Source organism: Sphaeramia orbicularis, chromosome 18 (genome assembly GCF_902148855.1).
Source record: "Sphaeramia orbicularis chromosome 18, fSphaOr1.1, whole genome shotgun sequence".
NCBI lineage: Eukaryota > Metazoa > Chordata > Actinopteri > Kurtiformes > Apogonidae > Sphaeramia > Sphaeramia orbicularis.
Window position 1 is genome coordinate 33,716,481 of NC_043974.1, and position 24,709 is coordinate 33,741,189.

Consider the following 24,709-nt stretch of genomic DNA (forward strand, 5'->3'; position numbering starts at 1 on the left):
TCATTTCTCTGCTGTTAAACATTGGTTCCACTGTTGTGTTTCACACGGACACTTATTGTGACGCACAAAGAAGCTTCAGTTCGGGAAAACTGCAATAGAATATCGCCAATCAATTTGAGGCGATTAATTTAATCAGGAATTTTTGCATTGGCTTCAGGCACCTAGTCGATTAATCGGTTGCAGCTCTAATATAGACACTTACCCACTATTTCAGTTTCTTTTCTTCCCAGTTAACTAGTCTTAACTAGTCCTCAGGTGCTGTTTGTCAGCTCACTACAGTTTAACCTGACATCAGTTCTTCCTTAAACACACATGTACTGTCATGGGAAAAAAATGTTAGACCACCCTTGTTTTGTTTTGGGTTTTTTTCAATTTCTTGTTCATTTTAATGCCTGGTACAAATAAAGGTACATTTGTTTGGACTAATATAATGATAACAAAAATAGCTCCTAATAGTGTAATTTCAGAGCTGATATCTATCCTTTTTCTATGGTTTTCTTGATAATAACCAAAATCCCTGCAGTTCTTACATCAATAGCTATGGCATTATACTGACAAAAACAGTGCTTTTCTGTTTTTTCTGTCTGTTTTAGTCACATGATACACACAGGAGTTAGTACTTGATTGCATAACCATTGTTTTTTGGATGACTCTTGATGGTCTAATATTTTTTTCCACGACTGTATTTGTATTATATTTTTTATTTAACCTTGCCCCTGGTTTGGACTCGTATACATCTGTTAAACCCAGTGTCAACATGTTTCCCAGCAGACGTATAAATCTGCCTTTTACTGTGTATCTTGGCCTGTTTGATCGGGGTGAAAGTGCTTTTTTAATGAGGTTTTACATCATTGAATCTCGCCTCACAGATCATGTAGAGACTGTACACTATGTCAGAGCATGCTGGCAACAATACAGGAAATCTTCCTGTCTTTATGACTTCCTCCATGTCGAGTAGACCACAGGAAGGTCGCTGATTGTGGGACGGAAATAGCTCCTGCTCCCATAGCAGATGTGGGAATGTTAATGTAGGACCTATTCCATCCTTCTAAAATTGCTTCCTTCCCATCATTCACACTTCTTCAAACACATCTCAGAGGGACATAACTTTCACTGTAACAATTTGGCCATAAAGAAACCGCGTAAGTTATGTTACAGGTGTTTTAGTTTAGGTAAATGTTGACGGAGCCAGCAAAGCCCTGGATTATGGTCTGTACACTAAAAGCTGCTTCTGCTAATCGCCTAGACCAGGGGTGTCAAACATGCGGCCCGGGGGCCAAATGCAGCCCGCTAAAGAGTCCAGTTCGGGCCCTGGGATATTTTTGCCAAGTGCAAAAATTCCAGTCTTGAATTGAATTAAGCAAAAAAAAAAAAAATAAAATTATATATATATATATATATATATATATATATATATATATATATATATATATATAGCTTGAATTAAGGAAAAAATCTTGAATTAAGCCAAAAAAAAAACAAAAACTTCATTTAAGTAAAAAAAAAAATCTCAAACTAAGCCAAAAAAAAAATCTTAAGTTAAGTTAGGGCTGCTCGATTATAGAAAAAAAAAAAAATCACGATTATTTTAGCAATAATTGAAATCACGATTATGAAAAACGATTATTTGTTAACCTTAAAGTTGTTTATTTTTGTCTTGCAAAACAATGTAAGATATACTCTTTAAATATAAATAAAGCTTTTAACCATTAAAACAAAGTATGTTCACTTTTGTACGAAACAAAAAAATCTTTGAATGCAAATAAGTGTACTGTAAATTCAAGTATGTTTCCTTTTGTAAACAAATAGTGCACTGGAATTAAACTGCTATAGACTTGCCATAGAACTGGAGCAATAAAAAAAAAACTCACATAAAGTGCAAATTTTTAAATTCAAGTATGTTCAGTGTAGTATGAAACATAGTAAATTCAGTGGCGTGCGGTGAGGTTTCAGTTAGGTTAATACGGGAGTTGCAGCGTAAAGAGATTCGGAGACTGAAGATTGCATTACGGACGAAGTTGTAGATGGAGTTTTTTTTTATGTGTTTTAGTTTTTCATGAGATTATGATAAAGGTGGCGGTGGTTAAACTTTAGATGGTTACAAAGGTTTGCTGTGTTACCGGTCGGTGCGGACACAACTACGAAACACTTTTTGCACGTAATGGGTTTTTGCTCTTCATCAAACCCAAAGTGATTCCATACAATTGTATTTGACTTGCCTTTTTTGTTTACCATGCACTTCTGCTGCGATTCTCCTGCTATTTTTCCAGACCGCTAGGTACAACTTTCCTCTTGGGGTGGACCTGCCGGCTAGCAGGCAGCTGTAGCTTAGAGGGGGGCGGGGCAGAGCAGCTCATGGTAGCTTGCGTGCGCGTGAATTAAACAACTCAAAATTAATAATCGTTTTTTCTCGATTACATAATTTTTGTAAACGTTGCGTGTAATAATCGAAATTGTAATTGAATTTCGATTAATTGCACAGCCCTAAGTTAAGTTAAAAAAAAAATCTTGAATTAAGCCAAAAAAAAAAAAAAAAATCTTCAATTGAGTAAAAAAATCTTGAATTAAGCCAAAAAAATTCTTCAGTTAAGTAAAAATAAAATCTTCAATTAAGCCAAAAAAAAAAAAAAAGCTCCAATTAGGAAAAAATCTTGAATTAAGCAGAAAAAAAAATCTTCAATTAAGTAAAAAAAAAAAAAACTCAAACTAAGCCAAAAAAAATCTTCAGTTAAGTTTAAAAAAAATCTTGAATTAAGCCAAAAAAAAAAAAAAAAAATCTTGAATTAAGTAAAAAAAAAATCTTGAATTAAGCCAAAAAAAAATCTTCAGTTAAGTAAAAAAAAATCTTGAATTAATAAAAAAAAAATTCTTCAATTAAGTTAAAAAAAATCTTCTATTAAGCAAAAAAAAAAATCTTCAATTGAGTAAAAAATCTTGAATTAAGCCAAAAAAAAAACAAAAAAACTAGAATTAACAACTTTTTTTTTCTTTGTTTTAGTGCAAAAAATAACATTGAATTATGAAAATATTTACATTTCCAAACTATCCTGTAACAATAAAATGTGAATAACCTGAACAAATGTCAGCAACCTGAAATGTCTAAAGAAAATTCAGCACAACTTGAACTATTTTTCTTCCTGTTCCTCAGTGTTTAGTGTCTTTGTAGATCTGATCCATAATGCACATGGAGAAATGAGAAGTTGAGGAAAAATATTGTTAAAATTACACTAAATTTTCTTACGTTTTTTAATTTAAATTTCAGTTTTTTCAGGTTTTTATTTTTTTGATAGTTTATAAAACAATTAATCATAATTTAATGTTTTTTTTTTTACACTAAAACAAAGACAGAAATTTGGAGTTGTCATTATTTATATGTTATTATGTTATTATTTTTCTGGTTCGGCCCACTGCAGATCAAATTTAGCTGAATATGGCCCCTGAACTAAAATGAGTTTGACACCCCTGCTCTAGACTCTCCTTTACTTTCCCCCCTCCCAGTCCTTTTATATATGTTCCAGGGCAAACGCCGCAACTTCTGTAGACCCAGTAAAGTGAGTTTACCCGCAGAGTCGTGGTCAAAAACGACTGAATCCAAAGGTCCAGTCGACGTTTGGCATGAGACGTAATCTGATCCACAAATGCAGCGACCGACGCAACCATTCTAATGTATTTCCAGGCCTTCCCTAAACCGCCGCCCCCTCTTTCACATAGTGTACTTAGCCCTAACAAAAAGCCTTTCTCTATCCACACCCCACCCCCCCACCACCACCCACCCCCTTCCACTACCCTCTCGCTCTTCGGCCTCCCGTTTTGGACTCATAAGAGAAATGTTTGCCGCGATTATGGATTTGTCTTTATTACAGGCTGCAAACAAAATTAGTGCTGTTTCTGAGAAAAGATGAGGGCGGGGGGGTGGGGGTGGGGGGTGGGGTGAAAGTGTAAGAAAAGTGGAGGGAGTCAGAAAACGAGGAGGAGGAGGAGGAGGAGGAGGGCATTTTGGGGGAGTGGTAGAGCTAGTGGTGGAAGGATTGTGGGGTTGGGGGTTGAGGGGGGCCAATGTGAGGCCTCTGTGCTTTATTTTCCTTGAGAGCTCCCTGAAAACCGCAGACACATGGTACAGAATTCCCCTCACGCTGGGTAAAGGGGGGGGGGGGGGGGGGCTACAAGAGAACACCACAGCGTCACACTTACACAAACCAGTACATTATAGGCCAGTACACACCAAGGTTATTATCGTTAACGAAAACTAACGAACTGACGAAAACTAGAATTGTAAAAACATTTTCCTAAACCCTCCAGTATCCGGGTGCGCCTTTTAGGCGCACTTTGCACTTCGTTTTAAAAAACTTCATATTATTTTTCACAGTTTAAATAAGGTTAGAATTCAAAAGTTGTTCATTTTTGCATGATCTTTAAAATTCGGGCCATCAACTAAAATTTGCACATTATAAACAAAAGAAAATTACAAGACTAACATCTGTCTCCCAAGTGTGCCTAAAACACACTATTTCTTCCATTTGATATGTATGATTAGGGCTGACCTTGATTTACAAAAATAAAATCAAATTAGAGCAGAAAAATAAATCAATATATGATATTTAATCGTTTGATTTATAGGTGAGCCTTTTATGCACACTTGCTGTCAAATGCTAGGATTTTTGAACATTTGACCTAGCGCCAAAAATAATCACGCAAATTAACCAATGTTGGAGTTAATCATTGACATATGCCAGGCTGCAAAAATCAAACACCCCAAATGACCCCAACTGGTCAAGGCAGACGGCCATCCTTCAGGAGTCTGGGTCTGCTCGAGGTTTCTGCTGTTAAAGGGAAGTTTTTCCTCGCCACTCTCACCAGTCAAAAGTGTTTGCTCCTGGAGGATTCTGTTGGGTTTCTGTAAATTGGCTTAAAATTTGATTTGATTTGATCTATCTCCCCTTTATGTGAAGCGCTTTGTAACATGTTGTTTTAAAAAGTGCTATATAAATTTTTAAAAAATATATGTGATGCACTTTTTATGTAGTATATTGAAAAAAATATTGTTTTTTTGTTTTTTGCATCCAAAAAAATGGTTTGTTTACATTACAAACATGGCATTCAAAAGGTTAAAAAATGTAACAGTTATTGAGTATGTGGTATTTTTATTTACAGCTCAAGTTGATGAAATAGAAAAAAAGTGTAAAAGAATTAAAAACAAACTGTATAAAAATTTTTTTTGACATTCTTCCACAAGTGTGCGAAAAAGGCACACTTGGTGCTTAGTAAGGGCCTTGCTGGACGGGATACCGGAGGGTTAACTGAAATAAATAAAAACTATAATTAAAAGAAAAAAATTATAACTAACTGAAACTGTATTGTGTGCTTACAAGACTAACTAAAACATATAAATTCCCTTTGGTTTTGTCTTTGTCAATGTCGGATTGATACGAAATTGATTTATTTCCCTCAAGCAATTTTATCTGCTGGCACCATATGATATTCAGTCACTTGTGGTTTCCAGTCATCTTCTGGTCCCCACTCTACCTGGAAACATGGAGACAAAAGTTGGGAGAAAGCAGCAGAGTCCTGTCTGGGATTTATTTGAATACAACGGAAAAGAAGATATGAAAAGATATAAAACAAGAAAAACACTCGGAGAGCGCAGACCTTCGGCAAGACAGATCTGCCCCCCCCCCCGATCACCACCAAAATTTCGTCATTTCTTCCTTGTGCCAGTATCAACATTTCCTGAAAATTTCATGAAAATCCATCCATAACTTTTTGACTTGTCTTGTTTACAAACAAACAAACATGCGCGCACGCAAACACACAAAGCAAAGTGATCACAATCCATGTGTTTACATGACAACTTTTATACCTGGTTTAATCTGATCGCAGCCCTTCCATTAGCTTAGCTTAGCCTAGTTTAGCATCATGGCTTCATTCCTATGGTCAGATGTAGCCAGGCTTTTAGAGGTGATTCATAGTATTTTATAAGTGATTTTGTGAAATTCATTCCTCCCTAATCATTACTGTAGTCCGCTGGGGTCAATATGATCACAAATTGAGGCTCAAATCATAGCAATGTGACTTACTGCAGTAAGAAAATCTTGGGAAATAAAAACTAATACAAAGCTAAAACGTTAAAGCAAAACTAATTTAGTGCATGCATCCCTTCCAACAAAAAGATTTTCTAACTTCCGTCAACACAACAGTCCCAAGATTGTATGAGTGTATTTTGTCGCAGATCTAAAGAAATAATTAGGGAGAATCGGATTTCCGAAAATTACTTACAAAAGACAACAAATCACCTTTAAAAAACTGGTTATGTGTGACCATGGGAATGCAGTGACTATGCTAAGCTAAGCTAACAGAAGGGCTGCCAGAACAAGGCAACGTGAGCACTGCAGCGCAAACCCTTTAGCTCACATATCTACCTCATTAATAACTCATGTAAACCTTTATTCGGGTTTAGCATTTCCATGTAAACAGAAGAGAAAATACTTTAGTTCCAAATTTATTTCTTCTGGAAAAATAAAGTTGGATTTAAAAAACATCATGTAACCGTACCCAATACCTCGCGGCGGAGGTAAAAACTAAAACTAAACTAAAACTAAGCATTTAGAAAATAACGAAAACTAATAAAAACCAGCAAACCTGCTCTAAAAACTAATTAAAAGCAACTGAATTAGAGAAAAAAAAAAGTCAAAACTAAATAAAACTAAACTAGGATGAAATATCCATAACTATTATAACCTTGGTACACACACTTGGAAACACAGGGAGTGTGTGAACCAGATGCACAAACACTCAGAAACACAAAAGGCACCACAGAAAAGGGGGCCGGCTTTGAGGACGCCGACAGAACACCGCCCTCTGACAGACATGCCAGCACACGGAAAACCTCAAAACACGCTTAATACCTCGCCGCTCTCAGGGGCTTTTCTCTGGGAAAGTGAACTATTCCACTTTCCACAGGTAGCGGTAGCAGTGGAGGCGGCGGCGGCGGCGGCGGTGGTGCTAATCCCCTGTACAGTGTGTTTAACTTTGACTGACAGCTCCCTCAAAACCCCTCCCACCTCCCACCTCCCCTCCTCTCTTTGGGGGCCCCTGGAGCTGTAGATCAGGATAGAGCATATAGCTGGTATTTCGGTGGAGTTCTACTGACTGGGAAAAGGTGAAAGGTCAGGCCTGGTTGGAGCCGTGAGCTGGGTTTAACGTGGACCCATTGCTCCTGAAACACAACGCCGAGGTGGTCAGAAAATATGACAATGATTTATAATTCCACCCTTTTCAGAGGCAATTTAGACGTTTGTTTGTCATATTTAACCCTTTCATGCATGAGGTATGAGAACCTTAATCAAGATTTTTTTTCCGAAGTGTTTTAATTCCTCTTTAGGCATGAAAAAAACAATGCCATTGAATTTTTTTTTTTTTTTTTTTTTTTTTTATGAACCTATTTTTCATGGAGTTGCAAAAATGTCCACTCAGCTGGACACCATGCATTTAATTTTTGAAGCTAAGAAACATGTATTTACTGACATACTGTGTGAAAACTATGGAATAATCTTTTTTTTTTTTTTTTTTTTTTTTTTTTTACCTGTCTTGTCCAGCATCCTAACAGCAGAATGGTAGTCTGGCTGCCTTTTTCTGCTGAACAAATTTGCTTTACCAAGGGAAACTTCAATGAGGCTCCCCTTGGTATTCTACTGTCTTTATTATCAGTTCTGTTGAATCACATTTTGATGCCGGACCTGACAACAAAACATGTATTTACTGACATACTGTGTGAAAACTATATATATATATATATATTTTTTTTTTAACCCTTTCATGCATGAATTATGAGAACTGTAATCAATATTTTTTTCATGAGTACTTTTATTCCTCTTTAAGCATGACAAAAACAATATGATTGAAAATTATCTTATGAATCTATTTCTCATGGAGTTACAAAAATGTCCACTTAGCTGGACACCATGTGTTAAATTTCTGAAGCAAAGAAACATGTATTTATTGATATAATGTGTGAAAACTATGAAATAAAAACATTTTTAATGCTACTAATCTGATGTTTTCTCACATTTTAACCCTTTCATACATGAATTATGCAAACCTTAATCAAGATATTTTTTCCTGAGTGTTTTTATTCCTCTTGGGGCATGAAAAAAAAGGAAAAAAATTATAAACCTATTTTTCATGGAGTTACAAAAATGTCCACTCAGCTAAATAAGCAAAGAAACATGTATTTACTGATATACTGCATGAAAATTATGAAATAAAAACATGTTTAATGCTGCCAATCTGATGTTTTCTCACATTTTAACATACCTGCATGGAGATAATATGCAAAACAAAACAAAAAAAATTTGTTAAAAAACAAACAAAAAAAAAAAAACAGTTAACGTCCAATAACAAATAGCAATTTTTTTTTTTTTACACTCAAACATGTTAGTGCAGATCAGGTTTATCAAGAACAGCGAAGTTACAGTAATGGTATGAATGTCAGTGTATGGGATGATGCACTGTGTTGGCTGATATGGAACTAAAACAATAAAATCCATGCATATACAATAGAACAGCTGTAGAAGAACTGTCTACTGTAGTGACCAGTATGCATGAAAGGGTTAATAATGGAATAACTCCCACAAAACAGGAGGAAACTCATCATTAGAGTCAGTTTTTACACTTAATTCTAACTTTTATGGGTAAACCATTAAGAACAGATGCAGCATGTGCGTTTTTACTACTTTTTACGACACCAGATTTGACATTTGAACACTGTGTTTCAGTGGCTGCGATGTCTGAAAACACCATGGTTTCATCTTTCATGGGAGGTCATTACGTTTACATCCTGGTGTGACATTGGTTGTTTTGACATTTGAGACCAAATTTGACGTTTGTGACCTGGTGCAACGTTAATTTTTTTGGGTAATCCCCCATGTTTTCACATAGAGCCTACAGACTATAACTATATTCAGACACAGAAGGTAACAGTTTTGTACTTTAACCCTTTAACGGCAGCAATCTCACCGGTGCTACATTTTGCACTTTACTGCATTCAGATTGCTGTAACTCCTGAACCGTTTGAGGTATTCACTAAATTCAAATGTCATTGGAAAGCTGAGATCCTGAGTTTTTACAGCACTGTATAACACTTTATGGTACAGGTGTCAAGCATGCGGCCTGGGGGCCAAATCCGGCCCGCCAAAGGGTCCAATCCCGCCTGCGGGATGAATTTGTGAAATGCAAAAATTACACTGAAGATATTAACAATCAATGATGTTAAAATCATTTTAATTCAGGTTCCATATACAGACACATACAGTCCAATTAGATTTCAAGTGGGTCAGACCAGTAAAATATTATCATAATAACCTATAAATCATGACAACCTCAAATTCTCTTGTTTTTTTGCTGTAAAAAAGTACAATTACATGAAAATGTTTACATTACCAAACTATACTTTTACAAAAAATGTGAATAACCTGAACAATTTTACCAATATTCTGCCTGTTATTAAATATTTTGTGCGATTGTAACGCACATGTGTAAATGATAAACTGATAAACCGACGCAGAATGTTGTTAAAATTGCAATTATTTTTTCTTAGGACAATTCGAGTTGTTCATGTTATTCAGATTTTTAAGGAAACTTTGTAGATGTAAACCTGATCAGGATATAATTTTACTTTTTTCCTGTTTTCATTTTACTGGTTTGGCCCACTGGAGATCAAATTTAGCTGAATGTAGCCCCTGAACTAAAATGAGTTTGACACCCCTGCTTTACGGCAACAATGTTGGACGCTATTATAAGTAGAAAGGTTCACAGATTTCCACACAGGCTAAAAAACACCTGGAAATAGCAAATATTTGAAGCCATAATATGGATACTGAATGTTCAAGACCAAAAAGCATGTTTGAGCAGATGTAAAATAGATGAAAGTTTATTTTTGTAATCTCAAAAAGTTTCATTATGGACATTTACAATTGTTTCTGATAATATGCTAAAAATTTCAAGTCTGTTTTTTTTTCTTTTTTACTAAAACATACTGTTTTAGGCATTTATTATTCAGAGTAATAACAATTAACGGGCAGATATTGAAAGTTAAGTTCTTTCTGAAAACAAAGGTTGCTAACAAATTGGCAAAAAAGACATTTTCTGACACTTTTACTGCAAAGAAAACATGCAGACACCTAAGCGGCCCAGTAAAAGAGTTAACTCTAGATGCTATCTGCTATGAAACGGAGCTACTGTAAAAACATTGGGACACATATTTTCATTTTTATTATATACATTAAATCCTCCTAAATTTTACTCATTGCACCTTTAAGATATTAATGACAGCATCAAATTACTGTAACTCCTGAACTGTTTGAGGTATCCACAAATTTCAAATGTCATTGGAAAGCTGAGATCCAGAGCTTTTACAACACTATATAACAATTTACGGCAACAATATGGGGCTCTATTACAAGTAGAAAGATTCACAGATTTCCACACAGGCTAAAAAACACCTGGAAATAATTAAATATAAGAAGCCTTAATATGGATACTGAATGTTCAAGACCAAAAAGCATGTTTGAGCAGGTGTAAAATAGATGAAAGTTTATTTTTGTAATCTCAAAAAGTTTCATTATGGACATTTACAGTTGTTTCTGATAATATGCTAAAAACTTCAAGTCCGTTTTTCTTTTTCTTTTTTACTAAAACACACTGTTTTCAGCATTTATTATTTGTCATAATGATAATTAACCCTTTCATGCATGAATTATGAGAACCTTAATCAAGATTTTTTTTCCTGAGTGTTTTTATTCCTATTTTGGCATGAAAAAAAACAATGCCATTGAATTTTTTTTTATGGAGTTACAAAAATGTCCACTCAGCTGGACACCATGTGTTAAATTTTTGAAGCAAAGACACATATATTTGAAAGCCATCATCATAAAGTGATAAACTGTGTGAAAACTATGAAATAAAAACATTTTTAATGCAGCTTATCTGATGTTTTTTCACATTTTATCATACTCTAATACTAGTTTTTGCTCATTTCATGGAGATAATACATTAAAAAAAAAAAAAAAAAAAATTGTTTGAGAAAATTAGCTGTTGATTTCCGCTCAAACATGCTAGTGCAGACCAGGTTTATCAAGAACAGCAAAGTTAAAGTAATGGCCTGAATATCAGTGTAGATGATGCATGAGTGTCCACTGTGTTGGTTGATATCCTCCTGAGACCCAGTAAAGTGAAAATCTTTAGCTTTTTTTTTTTTTTTTTTTTTTTACATTAAACAGTCATCTTGATTGGAAACAAAATGCAAGTTTTTTCTGATACATTTTTAAAAATTATTTTCATTTATTTATTTTTTAATGGAATGTCCTTTACAATGAACAGCTTTTTTTTTTTTTTTTAACTGTCAAACTTTAGTCCCCTACAGAGGACAAAAATGCATTGCTGTGTCTCAGGAGGACATGGAATTAAAACTAAACCCATGAATATACAAGAGAACAATATCTATCCACTAATGAAAGGGTTAATGGCCAGATATTGAAAGTTAAGTTCTTTCTGAAAACAAAGGTGCAAAAGAATTGGCAAAAAAAGACATTTTCTGACACTTTTATTGCAAAGAAAACATGCAGACACCTAAGCGTCCTGATAAAAGAGTTAACTCTAGGTGCTATCCGCTATAAAACGGAGCTACTGTAAAAACATTGGGACATTTATTTTCAGTTTTGATTATATTCAATAAATCCTCCTAAATTTTACTCATTGCACCTTTAAGATATTAATGACACTTGTATGAAAAGCTGCTCTTCTCTGCTTTGTCATGATTCATTTTGCTGTTACTAACAGGACACTGCAGCATGTCAAGTACAATGTCCTGTACCTCAGGTCACGTGTGTAAAATGGATCAGTGGCTCCATCTAGTGGAGAAAATGGCAGCTGGTTTTCCTGTAAATGCACAGGCTGCTTCGCTCATCTGTACCATAAAAAAAAAACCACATCTGAGACGACGAGAGAATAGTCAGTTTGAGCGTTTATAACATTTACCATCCCTGTCCAGTGGTTTATTTTTCAGTGTTTGGTCATTGGATGTTTCTCTGAGTTTAATAAGTGAACCAAGCAAACATTATGATATCTAAAAGTGATTTGGAAATGGGGATATTTTCAGATTCCAAATTTAAGGGTTGACGAAGAATGAGAAAATTAAACAAACAAGTTTTTTTACTCAAAATTTTTGCAGAAAAACTACCCACGTTCTCTACATAGAAGTCAGTGTGCAAGCTACTGAAGGTAAACAAATGACAAACGACTTTTAATTAACCCTTTCATGCATGATGTCTACATTCGTGGACACAGTTTAAAGTCACTTTCCAAAGAGATATAAAGGCAATACTCTCCAAACCACATGGGGGCAGTGTCTGTAGACCCTAAGAAATACGGTGAAAATAAGTATCATCTTAGTTTTATCATTTGGACTGCTCTGTGATCTCATAAAGTTAACCTCCTAAGACTCAGCCATGGGTTTTGAGTTTCACAGCTTTATACAAAAACAACAGCAACAACAAAATGTTCACCTCAAAGGACATTCCATAAAATGTTTTAAAAATGCATCTGAAAAAACAGGTGCATCATGATGTTTCCAATCCAATATAGGCAATTATTTGATTTAAAAAAAAAAAAAAAAAGTACTTTCCAAGGTCTTAGGAGCTCAAAAATCTTTTTAAGAAAACCGTGTTCAAAATAAATAAATAAATAAATAAATAAATAAATAATAATAATTCAAAATGCATTTCAACTTTAGCCTAATTTTGAGTAATAAAATCAATTAAAAAAAAAAAAAATCTTGATACTTTTTTCACAATTCATGCATGAAAGGGTTAATGTTATTTTCATTCATGTTTCATGGCACACCTGTGTAATAATCCTGCTGTCTAATCAGTATCTTGACATGCACACCTGTGAGGAGGATGGATTATCTCAGCAAAGAAGTGCTCATTAACACAGCTTTAGACAGATCTGTGAACAATATTTGAAACAGGCCTTTTGTGTACAGAAAAGTCTTAGACCTTTGAGTTCAGCTCATGAAAAATGGGAGCAAAAACAAGAGTTGCATTTATATTTTTGTTCAGTGTATATGTATCATGCTTATTATAATACTATAACTTTTTTACTTAGTATTACAACTTTATTTTTTCTACAAATACTTTCTAATGTACAATTGCCCATTTTTCACCACTGTTTTTATAGTTATTACCATTTTCTTGTAATATTGCTTATATGTCTACATTAGGGCCCAATCCCAAATTACACTGGAAAAAATAAATAAATAAATAAATCTTACCAAGTGTATTTTTCTCATTTCTAGCCAAAATATCTCATCACTTATTTTTAGAAAAACGAGCTTGAAAATCTTATTTCAAAGTTTTTTGCAGGTTTTTTGCTTAATTCAAGGTTGTAGTGTTTTTTTGTTTTGTTTTGTTTTTTGCTTAATTTAAGCAAAAAAATCTGCCAATGGAACAAGTGAAAATCATCTCGGTAAGATTTCTTGAAATAAGATTTTCCAGATCTATTGTCTTAAAATAAGTTCTTGTATCTCACTAAAAAGTTCCTCTTTAGGTGATTGTCTTATTTTAAGGGTGATGAGATATTTTGACCAGAAATGAGAAAAATACACTTGGTAAGATTTGGATTTTTTCCAGTTCACCCCTTGGCCCCTCCCCCTTACCCCTCCCCCTATGCCCTTGCACTTGGCACTACCCCTTGAAACGGGGTTGCAAGGGGCAGGGGTTGAAACATTCCCTATGAAATGGTCCAACCCTTCCAGACCTGTTACATCAGCAGCAGTCATCGATGACACTATTAACAGATGCCAAAACTTTGTTTCCGAAAGAATTCCTCATGCCTTCAGCAGCTGTAACCGTCTCTGTTCCATGGGCTTTGGGCGTCTTTCTGTGGCTATCAACTGTAAACTGCAGAAATGCGATCTATAACACACTGCAACGGCATTAAACGATCAATCAAATGATTAAGTTGTTTATGAAGAAAATACCTACATTTGTGTGTGGATTTTTTTCGTCACACTGCTGCACTTTTTTGCTGTGTTTACCTCCATCATCTTGGCCGATGATTCAAACCCCTCCCCCTTAGCCCCTCCCCTCTGACTCATTGAGAATGGGGACACCCCTACCCCTTCACGTGAACACCCAAAATGGAGCTGTAGGGCTAAGGGGGAGGGCCAACGGGTGAACTGGGGTTGGTCTTAGGTGTTGTGCTGCTGCTGGAACCTTCATTTCCAGAGGGATCTGCCCAAGGGTTCAATAAAGTTCTATCTAATCTAATCTAATCTAATATGATCTAATGTAATCTAATATGATCAAATGTAATCTAAACTAATATGATCTAATGTAATGTAATATGATCTAATGAAATATGATCTAATGTAATCTAATCTTATATGATCTAATGTAATCTAATATGATCTAATCTAATATGATCTAATGTAATCTAATCTGATATAATGTAATCTAATCTAATATGATCTAATGCAATCTAATCTAATCTAATATGATCTAATGTAACCTAATATGATCTAATGTAATCTAATCTAATATGATCTAATCTAATGTAATTAATCTAATCTAATATGATCTAAGGTAATCTAGTCTAATATGATCTAATGTAATCTAATCTAATCTAATATTATAATATAATCTAATATGATCTAATATAATCTAATTTGATCTAATGTAAAATAATCTAATATGATCTAATGTAATCTGATATGATCTAATGTAATTAATCTAATCTAATATGATCTAATGTAATGTAGTCTAATACAATCTAATGTAATCTAATCTAATATGATGTAATGTAATCTAATATGATCTAATGTAATGTAATGTAATCTAATATGATCTAACATAATCTAATCTAATATGATCAATGTAATCTAATCTAATATGATCTAATGTAATTGATATGATCTAATGTTATTAATCTAATCTAATATGATCTAATGTAATGTAGTCTAATATGATCTAATGTAATCTAATCTAATATGATGTAATGTAATATAATCTAATATGATCTAACCTAATCTAATCTAATCTAATCTAATCTAATCTAATCTAATCTAATTTTTGGACCCAGTTTACATCAGTGCCTTTTACAGTTCGGTCTTGTGTTTTTTGCCTCAGGTTTTCTTTTCCTGTTACTGTTCAGTTGTTATTTTAAGCCCTGCACATATGGTGACCTGATTTTATACTATTTCACAAGTAAAAAAGGTTTTGTTTCGAGCATATTCCTGCAGACCTGAATGGTTTAACCCTCATTCTTTCCACTTAGACCAAAACTAAATGCATCTGATTGGCTGCAGTTCTCGTAGCATATGTGAAGAACGCATGATTTACTGCAAACGGTGATTCAGTCGATGATGTACAAGGCGCTCTGCACTTGTTTTCATGACTGTGCCTTAGTAAAAAAAAAAAAAAAAAAAAAAAAAAAACTATAATGGCTTGGCATGATGAGAAAAAGACCTTCTCAGAAAAAGGAATTGAAATGTTCCATTTCATGGCGTGTTAACCCAGAGACCGAACACTGAAACCTCACCATGAGGAGACGGAAAATGTGTGTCAGCTGCTCAAACATCCTCAGCCTGGGAACGAGGACACGACAAATGGGAATATGATCAATTTATGGAAAGCCTCCAGTGTGACCTTCCTCCTCAGACTTGACATTACATTATGCAAATTGTTTGGTAAATGAGGCAGAAGTGAAGCTTAGAGAACCACATTTGAACTCTTAGAGGTTTCCCTGAGTGCATTAGAGCTCAGAGGTTTGTGTTCATCTGACGAGACGAGACGCAGAGGAGCAGAGGTCGTTCTTTATACATGACTTTTAAGGTCAAAGTTGGAAAAAGTCGGATTACAGACATTATTCATGGAACGTTAATCGGTGATTCTCTAGTTTCTGGATGAGTGTTAAACTGGAACAGTTAAGGATGACTTCTTCAGGTTCAGTCTTTGATGTTTGGTGACATCTAGTGGTAAAGTTCTAGATTGCAACAAATTGAGCAAACTTTCCAAGCTTCCATGGGACTGGATCTGATCAGTGATTGGTAAATGCAGCTGTCAATCATTTATTAAACCCTCCTACCTGTGGGAGAGTACTAGCAGTTATTCCAGAGTTTCTACATACAGTCACAGAAAAAATTATTAGACCACCCTTGTTTTCTTCAATTTCTTGTTCATTTTAATGCCTGGTACAACTGAAGGTGCATTAGTTTGGACAAATATAATGATAACAAAAATAGCTCATAGTAGTTTAACCCTTTCATGCATACTGGTCACTCCAGTGGACAGTTCTTCTCCAGCTGTTCTCTTTTATATTCATGTATTTTGTTGTTTTAGTTCCATATCAGCCAAAACAGTGGACGCTTATGCATCATTCTAAACACTGTAATTCATACCATTACTGTAAATTTGCTGTTCTAGATAAACCTGATCTGCACTAACATGTTTGAGTGTAAATTATTGGCTTGTTATTGTTATTAAACTGCAGTTAAAAATGTATTATTATTTTGCATAATATCTCCATGAAGTGAGTAATGAGTAGTATTGGAGTATGTTAAAATATGAGAAAACAACAGATTAGCAGCCTTAAAAATGTTTTTATTTCATAGTTTTCACACAATATATCAGTAAATACATGTTTCTTTGCTTCCAAAATTAAACGCATGGTGTCCAGGTGAGTGGATATTTTTGGAACTGCATGAAAAATAGGTTCATTAAAAAAATGTTCAATTGCATTCTTTTTTTCATGTCTAAAGAATAAAAACACTCAGGAAAAAAATCTTGATTAAGGTTCTCATAATTCATGCATGAAAGGGTTAATTTCAGAGCTGATATCTATCCATTTTCCATGTTTTTTTTTTTTATAATAACCAAAATCACTTCAGTTCTTACATCAATATCTATGGCATTGTACTGACAAAAACAGTTCTTTTAGGCATTCCATGTTTTCTTTTCTATCTGTTTAAGTCACATGATACACACAGGAGTTAGCACTTGATTGTATAACCATTGTTTTTGATGACTTTTGATGGTCTAATCATTTTTTCTGCAACTGTATGTACAGTATGTAGAGATAATCAAATACATTTAATATTTTTTGTGCCACATTGCAATTTTTTAAGTGATGTACACTCACTGTTGCATTAAAAAAAGAGTCTATAGTGCATTTTTAATAAGTTATATACACCAAAATAAAATAAGCCTACACTTTCCTTTCTTGACTTTTGTCCTGTTCTGTCATATTATTAAAAGTGCCTTTAGTGTAGATTTTTCAAAGGGAACATCGCGGTATTTACCATTACAAACTTTGTCAATTATGACCAAAAGAATTACTCCAATATTTCATGGTACTTTACACATGTATGATTACCGATTATAGATGTCATAAATGATGTTGTATTTTTATGTCTGATTCATGTCATTGTGTCAAACCTCTACAACAATAATTAACTCCAAGGAATGGCAGAGGTTATGTTTTCGTTGGGGTTTGTTTGTCTGTTAGCAAGAGAATTCAAAAAGTTATGGATGGATTTGGATGAAATTTTCAAAAAAAATGTTGATACTGGCACAAGGAACAAATTATTAAATTTTGGTGGTGATGGGGGGGGGGGGGGGGGGGTCTGTGCTCTCTGAGTGCGTTTCTAGTTATTAAAGTGACATTTTGAAGCATTTATCAACTTTTCTTTTTAAATCAACATCGCTTCATTTGTTGATTTTATCTTTCATTTTATTATTTGTTTATTGATCATTTTGTTCGTTTGTTAAACACTGATTATTCATTTCACTTATTTTCACATTATGCTTAAAAGAATTACATATTTAAGTTATTTTCATTTTAGATTTTAACCCTTTCATGCATGACGTCCATATTTGTGGACATAGTTGGAGCTCACTTTCAAAAGGGTTATAAAGGCAATATTCTCCAAAGCACAAGGGGGCAGTCTTAATTATTATTTAGACCCTAAACAATACAATGAAAAAAGGATCATCTTAGTTTTAGAATTTGGACTGATCTGTGATCTCTATAAGTTAGCCTCCAAGGACCTAGCTATGGGCTTTCTGACCACGTTTGTAGAAAGGAGTTTCACTGTCAAAACAACCAAAAAAACTGCCCAACGCAAATGACATTCCATAAAAAATGTAAAAACAACAAAAAACAGAAAACTACCCACCACAAAGGACATTCCATAAAAAATGGAAAAACAAAAAACTGTCCACCACAAAGGACATTCCATAAAAAAATGCATAAAAAAAAAAAAAGTTGTATCATGATGCTTCCAAAATAGGCAATTATTTAATTAAAAAAAAAAAAAAAAAAAAGTAAAAACTTGTACTTTCCTGGGTCTTAGGAGGTAAAATATCTTCTAAATAAAATCATATTAAAAAAAAAAAAAAAAAAAAGCTTTAACCTAATTTTGAGTAACAAAATCAATCTAAAAAAAAAAAAAAAAAAAAAAAATCTTGATAATTTTTTTATAATTTGTGCATGAAAGGGTTAAATCAATTAACTTTCAGATAAAATTAGATTTACTTCAACAATAGTAGATTTTAATCATTTCTATACATTTTAGTATTTATTGGATAATACTCGGTTTCATTTTGTTACAGTGTCAGTTTATTTTCACTTTTTTGCATTTCATTCACAACATTTACATAAACGTATAAATAGCTCATAATAAATTAACACAATGAGGATGTTTTTACAAATACTTTTCAATTTTTAACGGAGTTCGTTGTGGTTTGACGCACTCTTTACCGAGTTTTATTTTCCAGATTCATCGATGTGAAGGAGACGTTTCCTGCTGGTTTTCATAGCTAATCGAGATCCAACAAATCATCCCTCAGACTTTCTTTGTTTTCAGGCAAAGTCAAATCTCTTCCACTTCCTTCACTATTGACGAAGGAATCAGATGTTTTCAACCAACTCTCAACGTCGTCTTTTCCTCTAAAATCCGTCTCATTTTTCTCAACACTTGTGAAATCTCCCAGACTTCCTTTGTCTTTTTGCTCAGTTGTAGGCGTTTCGTTTTCCTTATCGTCTTCCATTGACATCTCCGTTGTGGGACCGACTCTGTTGAACGATGCACTTCCAGCAATGTCGGCATACGCGATAGCTTTGATTACGATGGGTGGTTTTTGTGGCATCCTGATGATGACCGGACCTCCAACGCTACTGAAAGAAGTCGTCCATCCACGAGATTTCTTGGTTTTTCCCGTTACTCGTGTTCCTCTCACTGTGCTGCTGGTGCGAGAGTTTAATACGAGTGTTTCCTTTAGTTCAGGAAGTCTGGTTGTCCGAGGCTGGAGGTCCATGTTAAGATCTCCGGTTGGTCTTAAAAGAGGGGAATTTAGAACATGAGTTTGTGACACTATTGTTGGATTTTCTTCTACAAAATTTGAGCGAATTTTGGTGGAAGTATCTCCAATCCCGTTATCAAGAAGGTAGTTTTTGTACTTTTTAGCCATTAATTTTTCATCATTTCCTGCAGACATTAACAGATCTTTAACCTCATTTTCCGCGCTTTTGACCTCTGGTTGATAGATTCTGCCGCTTTGGGGAAATTCGAGACCTTGCTGGACCGTTTCAGACTTTGCCAATTCTACACCTTCACCTCTTTCCACTTCGAAGTTGCCAAATTGTGGAGATTGAAATCCTTGGAGTCGATATACTTGCTTGTAGCTTTGGAAGTTTGTAGCGCTGTTCCCTGACAGCCTTGGATGGGCTTCTATTGGAGCTGATGTCTTCAGAATCGTAGTTCGAAGTTCAGCAGAAGCTGTGGAAGAAGCGGTTGGAGGTGTTGGTAAAGTGAAAGATATTTTTCTTTGGCTAAACAAAGATGAATACAGATTTTTTAGTCCATTTCCCTTTGCTTTATAGTTGGTCCTGTCGAAAGAACGAACGGTTTGCTCACTGTTCTCCTTCGAAGGTTGCCAATGAGAACTTTTAAACCCTTTGAATCTGTGGATGCTGTTGACAGATGGTCCAAAATTTTCAACATCATTGGCAGAGTTGGCCTTGAAATCAAGAGGCATGGGGTTGAAATATTTCATGGTTTGGGCTGACGATTTCTCTAAAGAGCCCCGATATCTGACGTTATGAGGTTCACTGAAAGAGTTTTCCTGAGCTTTAGGGGTTTTAAGAGTCTGGGGATTCTTGAGCAGATTCAGTTGGACCCTTATGAAGTTGGGTTTCTTCTGTGAGAACGAACCAAGAAAGGAATCTTTGATGGATGATTCCTCTGGGCTTGGGTTGTGTTCAAGAACAGTCGAGTCTAAGCCGTCGCTGACTGATGAGGCGCGACTTGAGAAGATGTGGAATTCGCCTGATGGGATCCCATTAGATCCGCCTGAAAGCTCATTTGTCTCTTTATGGCCTCCTGAATGTGGCAGCGAACTCCAGAATCTGCCAGTTCTGAATGAAAAAGCAGCGTCAGGGGCAGATTTAGCCTCAGATCGGTGGTCAGTTGTGCTTGAGAAGCCTCGATTTGGAGTTTTATCTCCTTTGTATGATTTCCGAGCATCTTTAATCATCTGAACTTTTTGAAGACTGGATGTCTGGTGGAAGGGGTCTGGGTTTGATTGTTTTCTAATGATTGGTGGGTGAGAATAAAGATGGTTTCCAGTTTTGGCTGTGTTGTGAAATGCACTGGACCTGAAGAAATGACCATTTGGAGCGTCACCGTTTGGTTTCTGCTGGTGGTTTACTCTGGATCGCAGTCCTTCTGAACTCGGCTGAGATCGACCGGGGGAAATGTTGCTTGTTGGCTTCATTCCACGTCCGCGATACTGCCAGTTATCTGGACTGTTCTGACCGGAACCAGAGCTCCTTTCGGTGAGCAGCAGAGGACTTGATTGACGGTAAATGATTGACGAGGCCACTATATCAACTTCAGGTAACAATTGACCAGTGGAGGGGGGAAGATGTTGGCTGGAGGTCTTGGAAACTGGACGCACCAGGTTTCGCTTCAGTCCATTTTCCACTGAAAACAGGAAAATGAGTAATTTTAATGGTTTTTAAGGTATAGAATTGTCTGGACAGTGATGGTTACTGTTAAACCAGAGGGAAAAAAAAACAACAAAAAAAACACCTTTGATTCAAGTCCAACATAAATTCTTCTCAGAGGTCCCGCATAATAAAATAATCGGATAGTTTAAATATGCGAGTTTTTGTGAAATCTATCTGTGAAGTTTCAGATTCCAAGCAGTTAAACTGCCCCACCCTTTGTTCTGTCTATTCTAGGTTTTTATTTAAGGGGATATGAACCCTGAATAACACCAATGAATTGGGGGGGGGGGGGGGGGTGTAATTACTCTGATCTATTTAGAAACATTCTGTGAAATATAACAGTGCCTCAAAATATAAAAAGCTTGTTCTAAGATGAACAGTAAACGTATACATTTTTGCATTATAGCGTCCTAAATTTAACACGCTGAACTTTAAAATAAGTATCTTTTTGTAAAATATTCTTAATTTCTATTAAATGCACCCATTTTCATAATTTACAAACAACTATAAATACTAAATAAATAACTTCAGGTCAAAAAGTATTTGAGAATTGAACTGTGTTCTCCAGAGGAAATTAAAATGAAATCATTAAAATCATGAAAATTGTTATGTAAAGGTTCAACATCTGCGATTTGCTCAAGTGTGTAAGTGATGTTTGTGTTGCAGTCATTTGTTAACATTATCCAACTCCATTTCTAAGCTGAAGTAGCTAATGTTCCTCTAACTGTACTGCAGAGGAACACAAGAGAAAGAATGAAATGAAACATTTGCAAATTTGAAACAATCTTTAAAAAAAAAAAGAAAAAAAGAGAAAAAGATAAAAGATGAAAATGAGTGGCATAAAAATGACCATCTGAATAGTGCTTTTCCATGAACTGGTTTGCAGTGAATATTCTAGGTCACATTGTGTTGTCAGCAGGTGGCGCTGCAGGTTATGTTACACATGGATTTGTTTCCATCTAAAATGGCTTTGAGGTCTTTTCCCAAACATTAGTGGAAAAATGTAGTCCTCTCTTTCTTTTTGTTTTTGTTCAAGTATTCTATCTCTACCATATACTTGTTATTGGTTGCATTTCTGTAAAATACCAAATAAGGGTTGTCAAATAAAAGATGCAGATTAGTCTGTTTTCATCTAAAACGTGTCCTATTTCCATGGATGAGACAAAAAAATAAATGATTTTCTTCATCAGAACCTGTTCTACCAGACAGGTTTTATACTTTAGCAGATTATCTGGAGGAGTATTGTTAATACTGATTTTAATGTTTAATGATGACCATAAGTTTTCTTTTCCTGGCTCCTCACAACTGTTAGTTTGTCAGACACCTGTGTCCTTCAAAACATGAATGTTTCTCTCAGTCAGCTTCTCAATTCTGCATATTGTATGCTACTTTATCTCTAAAGATAGCACAACTTACAGTTTGACCTTTTAGCCCATAGCAGAGCATGAGCTCTCTCAGTTCTGGAATTCAACAAAGAGTTACTTTCCCTAACTTCCCAGAATGACTCCAAGGTCTTACATTCTGTCCTGTGTCCATCTGACATTCTTTCTTTTACTTAGCAACAGCATCATACGTCACATTTTATATTAACCAATCCCATGTAAGCTTAGCACAGCCTCTATAAGTTAGACTGATTTTCTGTATTAGGTAGAACTGACTTCTGACAGAGGGCGAAGCTTCGTTTGTCAGTTTCTCACTTGTGCACAATAAAGGAAGGCCTGACTGACAACCAATCCATTCTCCACGAATTTCTTTGTCGTTTACGCCTCCACAACAGTATCACATAAGTTAAATGTTACCAGAATTTATATGAAAAAGACAACTTCCATTTGGGTGCTTCTATGAAACTGGGTTCATTTTGGTATGTGGCACTTTTCCAGCTTTTTAGACCCAATAATAAAAAGGTAAGTTTAGACACATTTCCCCCCAGGATGTACCTAATGATGACCTCGGATAAATGCAATTTAAAAAATTGTAGTCTTGCTCTGAGCCATCCCAAAAATAATGAATCTAATAAAATGTTGGGGCCAAAAATAAGACCAAAATTGGAACATGAAAAGCGACCTAGGTGTCAGTGCATTTGATCTGAAAACATGGCTGTAAATGGTCTCATATCACTATAAATAAAGACACTGTGTTAAATTTGATGATCCTAGTGGTTTTTCTAAACCAGACATACGAGTTTCATGAATCTCAGTCTCATTCCAGGTTTCATATGAAGCCCATCGTGTCCACTCATATTATATACAGAACCTGCCCATTTAAACACATAAATCTCAAGTGATTTTGCAACAGTGGCAATTTTTGTTAAACACTCTGCCTTGCATAATTAGTTCGATTCCCAAAATGTATCTGTGAGAGAATAAAGATATTCGAAAAAAATAGTAACACAATTTTTGTGTCCTTTTTAGTGTGTTACATGTGGATTTTTGTATACAAAGAATACAAAAATGTGTTTTATCTGAAAAATTGTTTCTCCTTTATCTCATTCATTCATTTTCTTAACCCACTTTATCCTCACTAGGGTCACGGGGGTCGCTTGGAGCCTATCCCAGCTACATAGGGGCGAAGGCGGGGTACACCCTTGACAAGTCGCCAGTTCATCGCAGGGCTGACACAGAGACAAACAGTCACTCTCACATTCACACTAATATCTCAGTTAAAAAAAAAAAAAAAAATTATATATATATATATATATATATATATATATATATATATATATATATATATATATATATATATATATATATATATATATATATAATTTTTTTTTATTTTATTTTTAAAATAAACCCAAAGTACTTCCAAAGTTGCTTCACAACATTAGTCTACATCTGGTTTGAATTTTCAGCCCCATATCCTGTTTTTAGGACCAGTTTCATAGAAGCACCTATTTCACTTATCCATGTTTACCTCAAGAGAGTGAAAAAGTTTTTTTTTTGCAAAATTTTCATTAAATCCATTTATTAAACACCTATTGCAGAAGTTGGGAACAGGTATAAGGATTTTCAGGCTGTTATCATGGATGCAAAAACCAAAACAATAGAACAGTACACACGTGAACAATTATATTAACCTAGAGATGAGGTTAGCCAACATTAAGACACGAACAGTCAGAAATCATACATACTGAACCTTCAATTAGCAGTTTTTTTCACTATTAATCATATCTGAAGTCATTTACAGAAGCACATGTTAATTATACATTAAACCACCTTAAACTGAGAACCCTTCGTTGAAGTTAATTATAGCTTAAAATGATCAAAGTCTTGCTCATGGACACTTCAGCAAAATCAGGAGCCTGGATGGAACTGGTTTATGCATGACCTGCAAAAATACCATCGTAAATATAGATGTAGTCGTCCATACTTTCCACTGCTGTATATGACGTCATGTGTTATCAGTGGCCTGATGCAGATACTGTCATTCACTAGGTTCAACAGTCGAGTCAGATAAAACAGCAGAAAGTTTACTTTTACTGTCAGAATCACAGCTTAGCTTTAAATATTTATGGGTTATGGGGACTGTAGGAGTGGATAACATACCCTCAAAAATCTAACTTTTTTAACCCATAATGACCCGAACATCCACTGGTGACCAAAATTATTTACTGATATAAAAAAGTTAAATAACTCCTAATCCACTAATC